The sequence below is a fragment of the Pinus tabuliformis genome, chromosome 8 (assembly GCF_031772625.1).
Source record: "Pinus tabuliformis cultivar Carrire ecotype Pingquan chromosome 8, CPIR1, whole genome shotgun sequence".
NCBI lineage: Eukaryota > Viridiplantae > Streptophyta > Pinopsida > Pinales > Pinaceae > Pinus > Pinus tabuliformis.
In genome coordinates this window covers 1,972,966,616-1,972,979,590 of record NC_142294.1, presented here as the reverse complement: position 1 = coordinate 1,972,979,590, position 12,975 = coordinate 1,972,966,616, and the positions used below count along the sequence as shown (strand labels likewise).

At 36.1% G+C, this 12,975-nt stretch overlaps 1 pseudogene; it reads left to right on the top strand.

Annotated features, from left to right (window-relative positions):
- Nucleotides 1-408: 408 nt before the first annotated feature.
- Nucleotides 409-505, top strand: LOC149244353 (U6 spliceosomal RNA; annotated as a pseudogene).
- The last annotated feature ends 12,470 nt before the right edge of the window (nt 506-12,975 follow it).

The window sequence follows — 12,975 nt, the reverse complement described above, 5'->3', positions numbered from 1 at the left end:
GAGAACGATACCTGCAAACGCAATGGAGATAATCGTAGAACATGGGACAAACATGTTTGACCAGTACACAAGGACATATGAGGACATAGAGTAGTGTTTTTTACGTTGCCTACAGGCGATGAAAATATAAAAGAAGCTTTAAAAAGAACGCATGGAGGATAATTATATTTTTGATTTGTTATCTTATCGAAGATTTTGGGAATATTTTGGAATAGATAGTTAGAACAATGTAAATTGATATTGATCTGATTCTATATTATTCTCAGTTCTAGAGTATCATGAATTTCTGCAATGGAGTTAGACTCAACTTATTATTCTAGACATTGTTAATTTCTGCAATGGAGTTAAATTGAACTTATTCATGTAAACTTGAATTTATGAGAGGGTCAAGATCATACCATATGAGTTGTTTTTTCAAAGACATCCGATAAAATTGGAACAATAAAATTAGTATAGCCCCTGTGCAAGAATAACAAGCACAAATCGAGAAATGATTCAAATTTTATCCCTGGAAAAAAAGATCATACCATATGAGTCATGAATGGTATTTTAGTGAAATTGAGTAATTTTCTCCCTCTTCTCACCGATAATGACCACCAAACCCATTATAAAGGCTGGATCTAACCGTGCTCAAATCGCCACAATGTACACATCTTTAGACAACAACACCTCCCTCGTTGTGTATTTATGTTTTGAACTGTAAATACGTAGTTAATAATAGAATAATGATGAACATAATGCCTCTACAACTATAGTCATAACGTTTCTCCATGTAGCATCCTTCAATTTTTTAATCAAAATGTTGCTTTCTTTAAATGGAGCTGAGGAAAAAATCGATTTAAAATGGGCTTATTTCCATCATATTTGTCTCAGTAAAACCATCCCTAGCATTGAACGTGATGCTTAAAACCTTGTGGCTTATGGTAACTTGAAAATTTCAATAGAGTCAATGAGGAGTAATTTGTGAGGGAAAACGGGTCCCCATCATCCAGAAATAGCAGCCGAATGACTAGGATTCACCAAATTTACAGTATACAAATGCTTTGGAAGCAAAATAGAGATGTAGTCATGAAACTTGAAGCCACACATGAATGAAGCCAGAATCCAACTCGATCGTAGGAAGAATCCAAAGATGAAAAGGCAACACAGGGCGAAATGTATACGCAGAGCCTGACGATAAAAAACAGGGTGTAAAAAATGCTGAAGACAATTGAAAATAGAAAGGAAACTCATAGCCCATCTACGCGGTAGCGTGTCTATTAACCTTATTCAGGGAAACATAAGGAAACATGGATTAATTGAACATGGAAGGTAATATGGATTAATTTAACATTCAAGGTAATGATAAAGGTTGGGAAGTTTATTAATAATCGAGGTTTGTAAAATAATAATAAAATATTGGAAAATTTTGATGAGGATAAAATGAATTAATAAAAAATAAATTATTTATTTTTTTATAAAATTATTTATCAAATTTATTTGAAAATGAGTAAAATTATAGTTTTATGATGTTGATTCTAGGTATAATTTCAAAGATTTTCAAGAAAGTAATTTCACTTTTATATTAAAAAAACTAATCTAAAAAAGAAAGATCTTAAAAAAATAAATCATATTTGAAAAAAATATATATATTTAAATTTAAATTTTATATTAAAAATTAAGTTTTATTAAAAAAGAAATAATAAAAAAATGTAAACATACTTAAACCATTACATTTAAAATATACATAAAAATAAAAATGTTAAATAAAGGATTTTTAACTTACATTTATAATGTAATATAAAAATGAAAATTGTTAAATAAAACATTCATGCATACAACATTAGAAAATGAACTATAAGAGATATATGAAAGTAAAAGATAATAATAATTTATAAATATTTTTAAAGTTTATTTCAATATTATTTAGCTATGAAATTAATTTTAATTTTAATTTGTTAATTAAAAAAACATTAAGTAATTAGTTAAATTGTTTTTAGGATTAAAAAGAACATAGAAAAAACTTTTATTTATTTATTTTTTTAAAAGTTAGCAAGTTGTGAAAATTAATAATATCACTAATATTATGACATTGGAATCTTATGTGAGTATAGATAAGGCATTATAAAAGAACAAATTTTTTTGTTTTCTATCTTTTTCATTTTTGGGGGTAAATTTTACATTACCTTCTAAACATGAGTGTAATAATATGAAAATTTTGAAAGTTTTATTCGATTGTTCACTAGGAAAACAAGACCATACCAAAAGTTCTTTTTATAGAGAGACATAGGGTATTAAAGTACTCAAGAGTCCAAAATTGACCATACAAAAACTGAAAAATGGGCCTATTTGGTCTTGAAAATAAACAAGAAAAACAAGAAATAAGGAGACCAGGAACAAGGTGAAGATGTCTGACTTTGCAGTTGTGACCTATATAGGATCCTTATTGTCTCATGGGGTACCTCTAGTCAGGGATGGGATGCAAGGTGTTGATTTGTGCGTTCCAACCTTTGATTCAGGTCCTTCATGTGGCGATGCAGGTGCTCCATAGAGTGGAGAAGATCTGCCTAATGTTCAAACTTGTCTAAAAGCACCTTGCCAAGAAGGAATTTCATATGCCAATATTAATCCACTATGTGCATGTACTGGTTGAATCATCAACATATATGCTCGATGTCTAGCACTCAATATGCCAGCTCAACTAGAACCTTTATGTATGAGGGCTGATGCTTGTGGGAGCTTCCTTCTCTCTTAGCACGAGTGAGCTCATCCTAGATGGGCCATGAGGTAGCCTTACAAGATTGGGCAACGATTTTGTCCAAATAATGGTATGTATGTGTATTACCCTGACTGGCTTGTTCTTGGTAATAGGTTGCTCCCCTGCAAACATGGGCTCATTGATGAGGCATGGAGGTGAGACCAAGAAGGAAAAGGGGACAAAGAGTCAAAATAGGAGAGGCATTCATGACAAATGACTGACAATAAACCACACAGAGGAGAATCAAGGGAGGGTGATGAAGCAACATGGATGGATAAGATGAGAGGGAATGACAAACAACAAACAAAGAGAAAGGAAGGGAAGTCGGCCAGAGATGGAGAAAGGAGGAGAATTGAAAACCAATGAAGGAGAACTTCGAGGAGAGGTGAGAGGCCTAGAGAGGTAGACTATTGAGAAGCCTCCTCAGCATTGACACAGACCAATTACAAGGACAAGCGAGCCAAACTAAAAAAAATGCAGAGAAGAGCCAAAAGAGGACCATGTATTAGGGGATGAGACCAAGAGCTAAGAGGAGTTACCCAAATAGGGGTAATCAAGTTTTGCTTCTGCAAAAGGCATAGTCTAGTGATGGGAGGTTTCATGACCATGCAAGTATTAAAAACCAAGTGCAAAAGTTGTAAAGTGAACTCCAAACTTGTAGGGAAAAGGTGACACTAGGGCAAACCCAAGCTTCTGAGCCATCTGGTGGTTATTTCCATCAATGCTATAGTTATAATTAGCAAGATGAATACTTTCCTTACTAGAATTGCGGAGACACACTGAAGATTATAGGTTAGTGCCAGGCCAAGTATCGAAAGGATGGGTTGACAAAGGACCCCAATTAAGGTTGACAAGAGTCGAAGCCTACATGAAGACATAAATATCTGGCAGCTGACGTCGATAGAACTATGAACATTTTGAACCAAAATATGGAACACCAAAGTCAGTGTTGGCTCAAGTTTATGCTTTTCATGAGTGAACTTTTGGCAAACAATTTGGGATAGCATATGGAAATCAAGGAAGGTGTATGGAGTGTGCAGGGGAATAATTGTTGAGTAATGTCTACATGTGGCAACATCTCAGGATCATTCGTGCCATTAAAAATCTATATGGGGTGTGTTGCCACATCCCCCGATCTCTTGGACAATGGGATAGTGGTAGACTCCCTCCCCCCTCTACTCGAAAAGAACCCCATTTGGGAGTGGTGTACCTTTCTAGATGAGTTGCCATCACATTTTCTTGAGAGAAGAATCCTGCAGAAGGTTCCAGGTGGAAGAAATTATTGATGAGGAGTCGATTTCCATAATTAGCCAACATGTTAGTGATTTTGTTTATGCTTCAACAGACATGGGAAGGAATAATGACCATGATATTAATTATTAGGGAGGAAACATTACATAGAAGTGCTTCCAACTACTAAATTTTGGGTACTTTATGCACAAATGTCTCATTCTATAGTTTGTGAAGCATGTTAGTGATAAGTTAGGAGTCCCCTTCCACAAATATCTTGGAGAAGCCTTGTGTTTGCACAATTTCGAGTCTAGTTATGAGGGCAGTAAGTTGCGCAATGTAATGGTTTCTAAAGATAGCACTATATTCAATTAGGCCTAGATTTCCTTTTGAAGCACTGTCAAAATTTAATTTGAGGAAAGAGGGGGGAAGGGAAGACTAGTCGGAAGGCATATCAAGCAGAGGCTAATGAGAAACAACAGAGGAAGGGGGGAGAGGGGACAAGGTGCAAAATATGAAGAAGCCTACCCTCTTGACCATGAGCATGCTAGTCATGTGGGGACTAGGAGAGGTCGAGGATGGTTTATTTAATGTTTTTTAGAATGGTGTTCTAGAGGGAGTCTAGGGGGATGGAAGATCCCTTGAATATTTAGTGGTTGTTCTCTTTCTAGATCGCCCATAGAAGGAAATCGAGGGAAAGAATCTAAATATGTTTGAGGATGGAGTGGAGAGGAAATGTTTTTACCAACTTGAGATGGTGTTTAGAATGCTAAAAAGATCCCTATCAGATCTAGTAAGATGTTCTTCCAGCCAAGTCCAAAGGAAAGTGGAGAAGAAACAATTGTTGAATAGATGTTCAAGACTTTCCGAATGGAGGAGGCAGACGGGGCATCTAAATGGTCCTTAATAGTTGCACTTTTGTATGTTGTCCCATGTTAGAGTCTTGTTTAGAACTAGGAACCACAAAAAAGGAATATTTTTGGCCATGTGTTTTGCTTCAAAATTTTAATCCAAATCTCATCAGTTGGTAATGCTTTAATGCCCTGGATCCAAATGATAAGATTCACGTATCAAAAGGTACCTTTTGAGGTGTAGTCTCATCAAAGATTTTTTAGGTTGGGACGAGTAGGGAATTAACCTTTGTTGGAGAATACCCTAGAATTATTGCGATGATTCTCCCTCTAGCTTGTGCTGCCAAGATTTTGGTGGTACCATTGTCACCATTACTAGCTTATGTCAGCGTGGATCCAATAATCTATAAGTTTTGTTAAACCGTGAGAGGTCATCAGCATCTGCAGGTTGTCCAATTGTCATTGATCACATAGTTTAGGAATACTTCCATGAGTTATTGCAAAACATGGTAGTACAACCATCTTTGATTTCCTAGAAGCAGTGCTACTAAATTAAATCGATTCCTTTTTTAGCTAGAGACCATATATAGGAGCCATGAAGTGTGGTATGCATTTGGAAAAGGTGTTGTGAAGGCATGTGGGGAGCATATTTGTGATGTCAAATTCATTTCAAAAAATACGAACCTCCTTGTATCCATAACCACCAATTTTTTTCTCCCAAGATTGTCGCCATGGTAGTGGGGTCTTGCAAGACCAATCTTCCCTTTAGCTTTGGCCTACAAAGTTTTTCCCAAGAAACCAAGGATCACTTTTTATCCAGATTGGCACCTCCCCAAAGGAAGGTGTGTTGTATTCAACAGAGTTCCTATAGGATCAAGGTCGGTGCCATAATTTTTTAGCACAAATAATGGGAGGGCTTGAAGCACCATTTTTAGTAGAACCAGTCTTCTAGAAACATTGAGGGAACAAAAAGATCAGGCTGCCAATTTGTTGTTGAGTTTGGATAATAACACATTCCATAGGCTCCATTTAAGGGATTTATTTTCTAATGGGGCACCCAGATACTTCAAGGAGAGTTTTCTTTTTTGGAATCCCAAAATTATAGCAATGTGCCTCTAGATAGTGATGGGTGTATTAAAGAAGAAGACTTGGTATTTGGTCTTATTGTTTTCCATGCCCAAAGCTTGAGAAAAATCCAAAATTTGTGTGAACTCTCGTGCTTCATGGATAGTGGAAATTCCCATACCCATGGTGTCATTGAAAAATTGTTGATGAGTTAATGGGAGATCATCTTTGAATAGATGTAGACCTTTAAGTTTGTTCTTTAAATTCGTTTCTTTGAGAGCTATCCCCAACCCTTCCATTTCTAATATGAAGAGGAAAGGCGAGAGCAGGTTTCCTTGCCAAATGCCTTGAGAGGATTTGAATGGGATAAGTAGAGACATTAATGAGTATGGAAAATGAGGCAAATGATAACATATTTGTGATCCAATCTATCTAGTCTTGATTAAAACCAAAGACTTTGAGAAAGTTGAAGAGGTACTGCCAATTTAGCTTGTCGAAGGATTTTAAGAGATCTAATTTGAGCAACATTCCAAGTTTCTTTGAGATTTTCAAAGTGTATGATTTTGTGGGAAACCATGATGTCATCTAAAATTTGGCGACCTTTAACACAACCTATTTGCTCCAATGTGATGAGATTTGGAAGAAGATATTTGAAAGTATTGGTAATGATTTGGTGATGATCTTATATGTGAAATTATAGAGAACGATGGGCCTGTATCCATTGGGATCCTCCAATTTATCTTTTTTCTTCACCAAAGTGAGAAAGGTGGTGTCTAATGCTTTTAAGATGGATCGTGTTTATCAAGATTCCTCCATCACTTTCCCAGCATCATGACCCACTATGGGCCAATAGATCTGAAAGAATTCTATAGTGAAGCCATCTGGTTTAGCGGTTTTGTTGCCTGAAATTATTCTGGTTGTTGCTTCCACTTCCTCAAAAGAGATTGCTATGAGAAAAGCCTTATTTTTTTATGGGGTGACTAAAATGGAGATGTGATTGGTGATTTGTTAGATTGTCGATAACCTGTTATTGATGGGATTTGTAAGGGTATATTAATAGAAGTGATTAAGCTCCTAACCTATCTCTCGATGTTCTAGAATTTTTAATCCTTCGAGAATTTTTAGGGAGGATATGCAATTATGATGGAAGTGTTGAAGCATGGATTTATGGATGATGGGATATGTAAGGATATATTGATAGAATTGATTAAGCTCCCTGACCTATCTCCTAATGTTCTAACAATTTTACTCCTTCAGGAATTTTGAGGGAGGATATGTGATTATGATGGTGGTGTTGAAGCATGGATTTATGGATGAATGTAGTGTCCTTTCCCCCTCTTTGAACCAACATACTTGTGACTTTTTTTTCCATAGAATTTCTTCATGCTTTCGACATTCCTCAATATTAGTGAGAGTGGCGACCTCTTCTTCAATTAATGTCTCTAATTGTCCATATAGGATGGCTTCCTACTATATAGCTTCCATATTTGTTCCAGTCTACATTTTTCCTCCATAATGTTACCATTTTTTTTTTATTCTATCCTTTGAGTTACCATTTGATTTATTTAAATTTTTGTCGGAGTTTATACATTGTTGTACCTTCTAGTGCCTCTTGTTCCTCCCATCGCTGCCTTATATTAGTTTGAAATTCTGGATGGTGTAGCAAGAACATTTCAAAGCAAAAGGGCCTATTGTGGGGTTGATACTTGTATATATTTAGACATGTAGTTTAGTTATTTGATCTGTGACTCGGAAGTATGGATGCTTCCAAAAATATGTCTCAGGTCATAGTGGATTATGTTAATAGGAAGTGATCTAGTTTCAAATCCACTTATTGCACCCCTCCTATTTTGTTGTTTTAAGGTGAAGATATTATTTATAGTGTTGATATTGACTAGGTGAGAGGCCACCATTGATTCCATAAATGGAATGGAGTATACATCAAGTCGTATTATGCCTCCTCACTTTTCTTCCAGGTATTTGATGAGGTTAAAATTTCTGCCAAGGATCAAAGGGAAATGGGAGAGAAGCTTCTGGGTGCTGGTAGTGGTTTGAAGGAAAAATGGTTTTCCCGTGTGTGAGGGTGGACCATATACATTGGATAGGTAGAAGGTCTTAGTGGAACCAATGAGTTGGAATTAGATGATATGAATTCGGAAGTCAAAGAACGTGTTTAATATTTGAATATCCCAGGCATTCCCAATTATGGCAAGACCACCTAATTGTCCCTGGGCATTAACAACAATCACTCTAATATTTCTTCCGCATTTGCTTGTTAAATTAGTGATGACCTCACTTAATGTTTTAATTTCCTTAATCATCATAACTACAAGGTTCTCAGAGCACCATTTTACTTTGAGAAGCCTCTACTTGCCTTTTAAATTGAGGCCTCTAATATGCCATGAGATGATTTTCATGTTGGGGGAATGTTGGATGAAAGGAATAAATCTGTGAGAACTTTGATACTTCCCAAGTTGACCAACATATTCCCCAATTCTTCCAAAATTTACTAATTTCTTTTCATACCTTTCTTCTTTTCCTCTAGTGTGGTTTGACTGGGTCATTTAATGGCTAGGATTATACTCCAAGTGAGCTTGTGTTAGAGAGACCTAATGTCATTCTTAAAGTAGAATGGCGAGATTTGAAATTTGCACGACCTAACACTTTAAATTGATGTTTTGGAATAGGAAAAAGGATATTTTCCCTCTAGGATTTTGTAAACTCTAGCAAATTGAGCGAGTCCAATTCCATATGCTCATTATGATTGAGGGATTGATCTGGGCCCTCCTGCGGGGTGGTTTGAAGCACAAGTGGGGGAGGCGGGGGCACTAAGGAATAAAGGGGCAGATTAGCGGAGGAGTATGGGAGTGGAATGGGATCTTGCATAATGATCTCGGGAGACGATGAGGTAAGGGGGGTTGGGAGATTCCAAGAAGGGGAGCGGATTGAAATAATTATTAGTAGAGGGTATATTCCCAAGGGTTTATACTATGAGGCAAGGGTTTTAAAACCCTTATGTTTTCCTTCATCTTTTATAAAAATCTCATCATCAAGGGGATAAACCTACTCAAAATTAGAAATAACAACCAACAAAGGGAAATTGCGATAGAGATGACCATATTCATGGAACTTTCGACATCGAAAAGGGATGTTCTTATAATCCAAGGTTTTATTCTAGAGCTCATCCTATTAATAAATATCAATGGGGTTTGGGAGTTGCTCAAAGATATTAGAGCAAACACAAATGCGGGCATTTGAAAATGTACTTAGATTTCTTAGTTTATTTTGAATTTTTGATGAAGTGGCCAAGAGCATTGCCAATGCCAATTAAAATTTCCTCATCCCAAAACCCCTGCGATAGTGAATACATTCTGATCCAGACTAATGCTGCTATGAAATCTTCCTTATAATGCACAAATCACTTTGTCCAGAGGCATAGATATAGTCTTGTTGAGTTGAAAACATATGTACCATTTTCAAAGACTCAATTTTTGTCTTCGATACTGGTGAATATTATGGTGAAGAAGCCTTTGGCACCCCATTCTAGATTAATCCACCTCTTTGGTTTTCATTTTAGTTGGATCCAATGAAAGAGAGCTTTTTATGAAGGCCAAATGTCGATAAATTTCCCAATTAGTGCTTGATCCCACATGTATTGAATATATTCTCCAATATGGTTGGATTGAACTTAAAATTTAAGGTATAATGTAACTTTGGGGAGACAACTTCCCAGTTTTGTTTCCATAATTAGGTAGTGGTTTATTGGGAGTTTTACTAGTCCCCATTAGGGTTTTTATCCAAAAATATTAGGATTAGTAGCGTAAGGTTTCCTTTAAGTATTATATCCTGCTACAATATTGCTATAAGAGGGAAATCCTCTCCCTCCATTGGCATGCACCATAGGAAGAGTTGTAGTAGAGCCACCGGAAATGCAACAACTAGGGTTTAGTGACAATACCAAAATTTTACAGTATGATGGATTGAAACTACTATTAATCTCATCATCCACCTTCTTAATATCACCAAGATTTCCTATTCTTTAGTTCCATGTATTTTTATGTTGTATTCAATATCCAATTTCACAATGAAGCGTGTGAGCTTTCAGTTTGTAATTTTCACTCTTATTTTAGCAATGTTAATTTTTTTATAAGATTACTGCACTAGAAAATGTTGTTAAGTTTTGATCATCTGTCTTGGGGTTAAAAAACTCTTTACAATACACTTAACTTCCACTATTCTCTAAAGTAATTTTTATTTGAATTTAGTTGTAATAATGCCTGTAACAATGTTTAAATTTTGTAAAGCGACCTCCATCTTCATCCTTTGATGGTTATGCTAAAAAACAACATTCTTATGCCACAATCCCCCAACCCTTGAGTGACCTTTTTTGAAAGTTTAAGTGATGCTAGGAAGCCTCTTATCCTTCATGTTGAACCTATTATCCTTAACGATTATTACCTAATCATAACCTTATTCCAATGGGTGCAAGTCAATCCTTTAAGAAGAGGATTGGATAAGGTGCATTGCTTCCAATTTTAGAATTATAAATTATATAACACTTCTAGATTTACTCAATTTTCCTCAAGTTTTTTTTTACAAATGTTGCAGACCTAGAAGTATTCAGAACTATATAAGAATATTAGAATGACATGCATGTCAAAGAAGATTTTCTTTTTTCCAAGAGTCATAAATATTTTTTTTATAATTCTCAAGACCAAAATATGTTTTCCAACCTTCATTGATACTTTTCTTAACACTCTAGTTTCAATTGAGATTGCAATGAAGGTCAGAACTAAGATACTTGCATGAAAACTTCCTCTCTAAGTACTCTTTTGCCAAGATAAGAGGAGCTTCTGGAAAAAAGAACAGTCTATTCTACAAACAAGAAGGATGATAAAAAACTTAGCCAAAGTAGTTTCAATGTAACCTCATTCCAGTTGTGGGTGAACATGCCCTATATAGGCCTCATTCATGGCCCATAAGCCCTGTTACCCACCAAAGGTGGGTGACCCCTTGGAGAAATTTTTTATCTTATTCATCTCTTCGAGAAAACAACCCCTGATAGCCACAAAATTGTCCATAAGCCATGTTACCCACCAAAGGCCTCATTCATGGCCCATAAGCCCTGTTACCCACCAAAGGTGGGTGACCCCTTGGAGAAAATTTTATCTTATTCATCTCTTCGAGAAAACAACCCCTGATAGCCACAAAATTGCTGAAGTGACGTGCCATCCATATATTTTCTAGGTGCATCAGTCATTTGTTTCCTTGCCCGTTTTCCAAGAGAACATGTTGGAAGGTCGGATTTTGATCAAAAGGTACTTTATTCATTTTGCAATCAGGTGCTTATGCTTGTTTGTATTGTGGCATTTTAACATGGATTATGGTGTAACTTGGAAGAATGAAGGGTCTTGGTTGTGATCTTGTTCCCTTACCTTAAATGGGGGAGGGGTAATTTTCAATCCTAGTCCAGTGTGACCTTCCCTAATGTCCCAAAGGGTATAAGAGGGGAACTTCTTGGGAAGCTGTGATTGAGATAATGTAGCCTCATATATCCCTATTCCACACTTACCACTTTCCATTTTACATCATAAGCCATTATTCCACCTCCCTTCTTCGGGTTCAACTAACTACTAGTTCTCTGGGATTTAGAACCCATACATCCTCATACCTGGGTAGGGCCTAGAAATGTACCCTAGGAGGTTGATGCAACTAAAAGAAATGAAAAAAAAAGAACATGATGGCCAAAAGAAAAACAAGAGTGAAATCAAAATGCAAAATATGGTTGGGACTTGCAAATTATCACATTGGAAAAATCCAAGCATGGGCTCTACCTCAATCATATGGCCATCACCAATTTCTTGGTTCAATATTTCCCTATCTCGTAGAAGATAACTAACCCTTGCATGTCCCAACCCTTGATGGTAGATAAACTAATCCATACTAAAGGGGATAATAATTGCTATACATCCTACAATGAGATATCTCATTCCTTAAGCTACAAGTAGTAATACAAAGAAGAATCAAGAAAAAGTAAAAGGCATTTAGGGGAGTGGAAAAATAAAGGTCGAGGTAACTCATGCATTTGTGATTATTCTGTTGGGTCCCTATAATACTAGTGATTACCCCATTACTATTGTAGTTATACCCCTTATTTATATTGTTGTGCCCCTATTACCCCCATATTGTTATTTTTGTGCCCCATAGAATCCCTCTATTGTTATTTTTGTGGCTTTATATTATTATTGTTAGGTCGGCTGGATTATATTGTGACTCCTTAGACTCCTATATATAGAAAGGAGGTTTTGTCATTTGAATCATCAAAGAATTGTTCATTTATGTAATGTAAAGGAGGTTTCCCCCTCGAAGAGGCTGAATTCTAAGGCGTTGATCTATCTTTTCTATCTTTTCTTGAGCTGGTTTCATAACATTTGGTATCAGAGCTTTGGATTCTAGGGTTTCGCTGCTCCAAACAGGTCATCGTGGAATTTTCGCTATAACTTTTTCTATGTGATGTTTCAGAAGTCGCAAAAAAAACCCATTTGAGAAGAAAACGCGCTGAACCTTGGGTCCGAATTTCAGAGCTTTTCGCGCTATTTTTTCGGAGATATGATCTGAGGAAGTTGGTCTTTTTGCAGACTCCTGAATTACATTCAAAACAGGTGACCTGGGGAAAATCGTCATAACTTTCTCTCTGGGAATCAGATTGAAATTTCGTAAGAAGGTACAGAAAGAGGACAGACTGTAGTTTCTTGTATATATTTTTCAGAACCAAATATCGAAAATTGTACACGTGGCACTTCATACAAGTTCGCTCTTCTGAAAGTCTATAATCAGGTCATCTTGGGAGATTGTGCATAACTCTTTCTTGGAGAATCCAATTTGGATCAGACTGGTGGCATTGGAAAGAGGACACAGAGAGCTACTACAGGTCACAAATTCAGAACTAGATGATTGGAAAGTACAGAGATACATCAGAGGCAATATCGAGCTCCTACAAAGTGAAAAAAGGTGTGTAGATTTTTTTAAATTTTTGCTTAAGCTTGGTTTGAAAATTTATTTTGAACGAATTCAAAGGGCATAGTAGAGCAT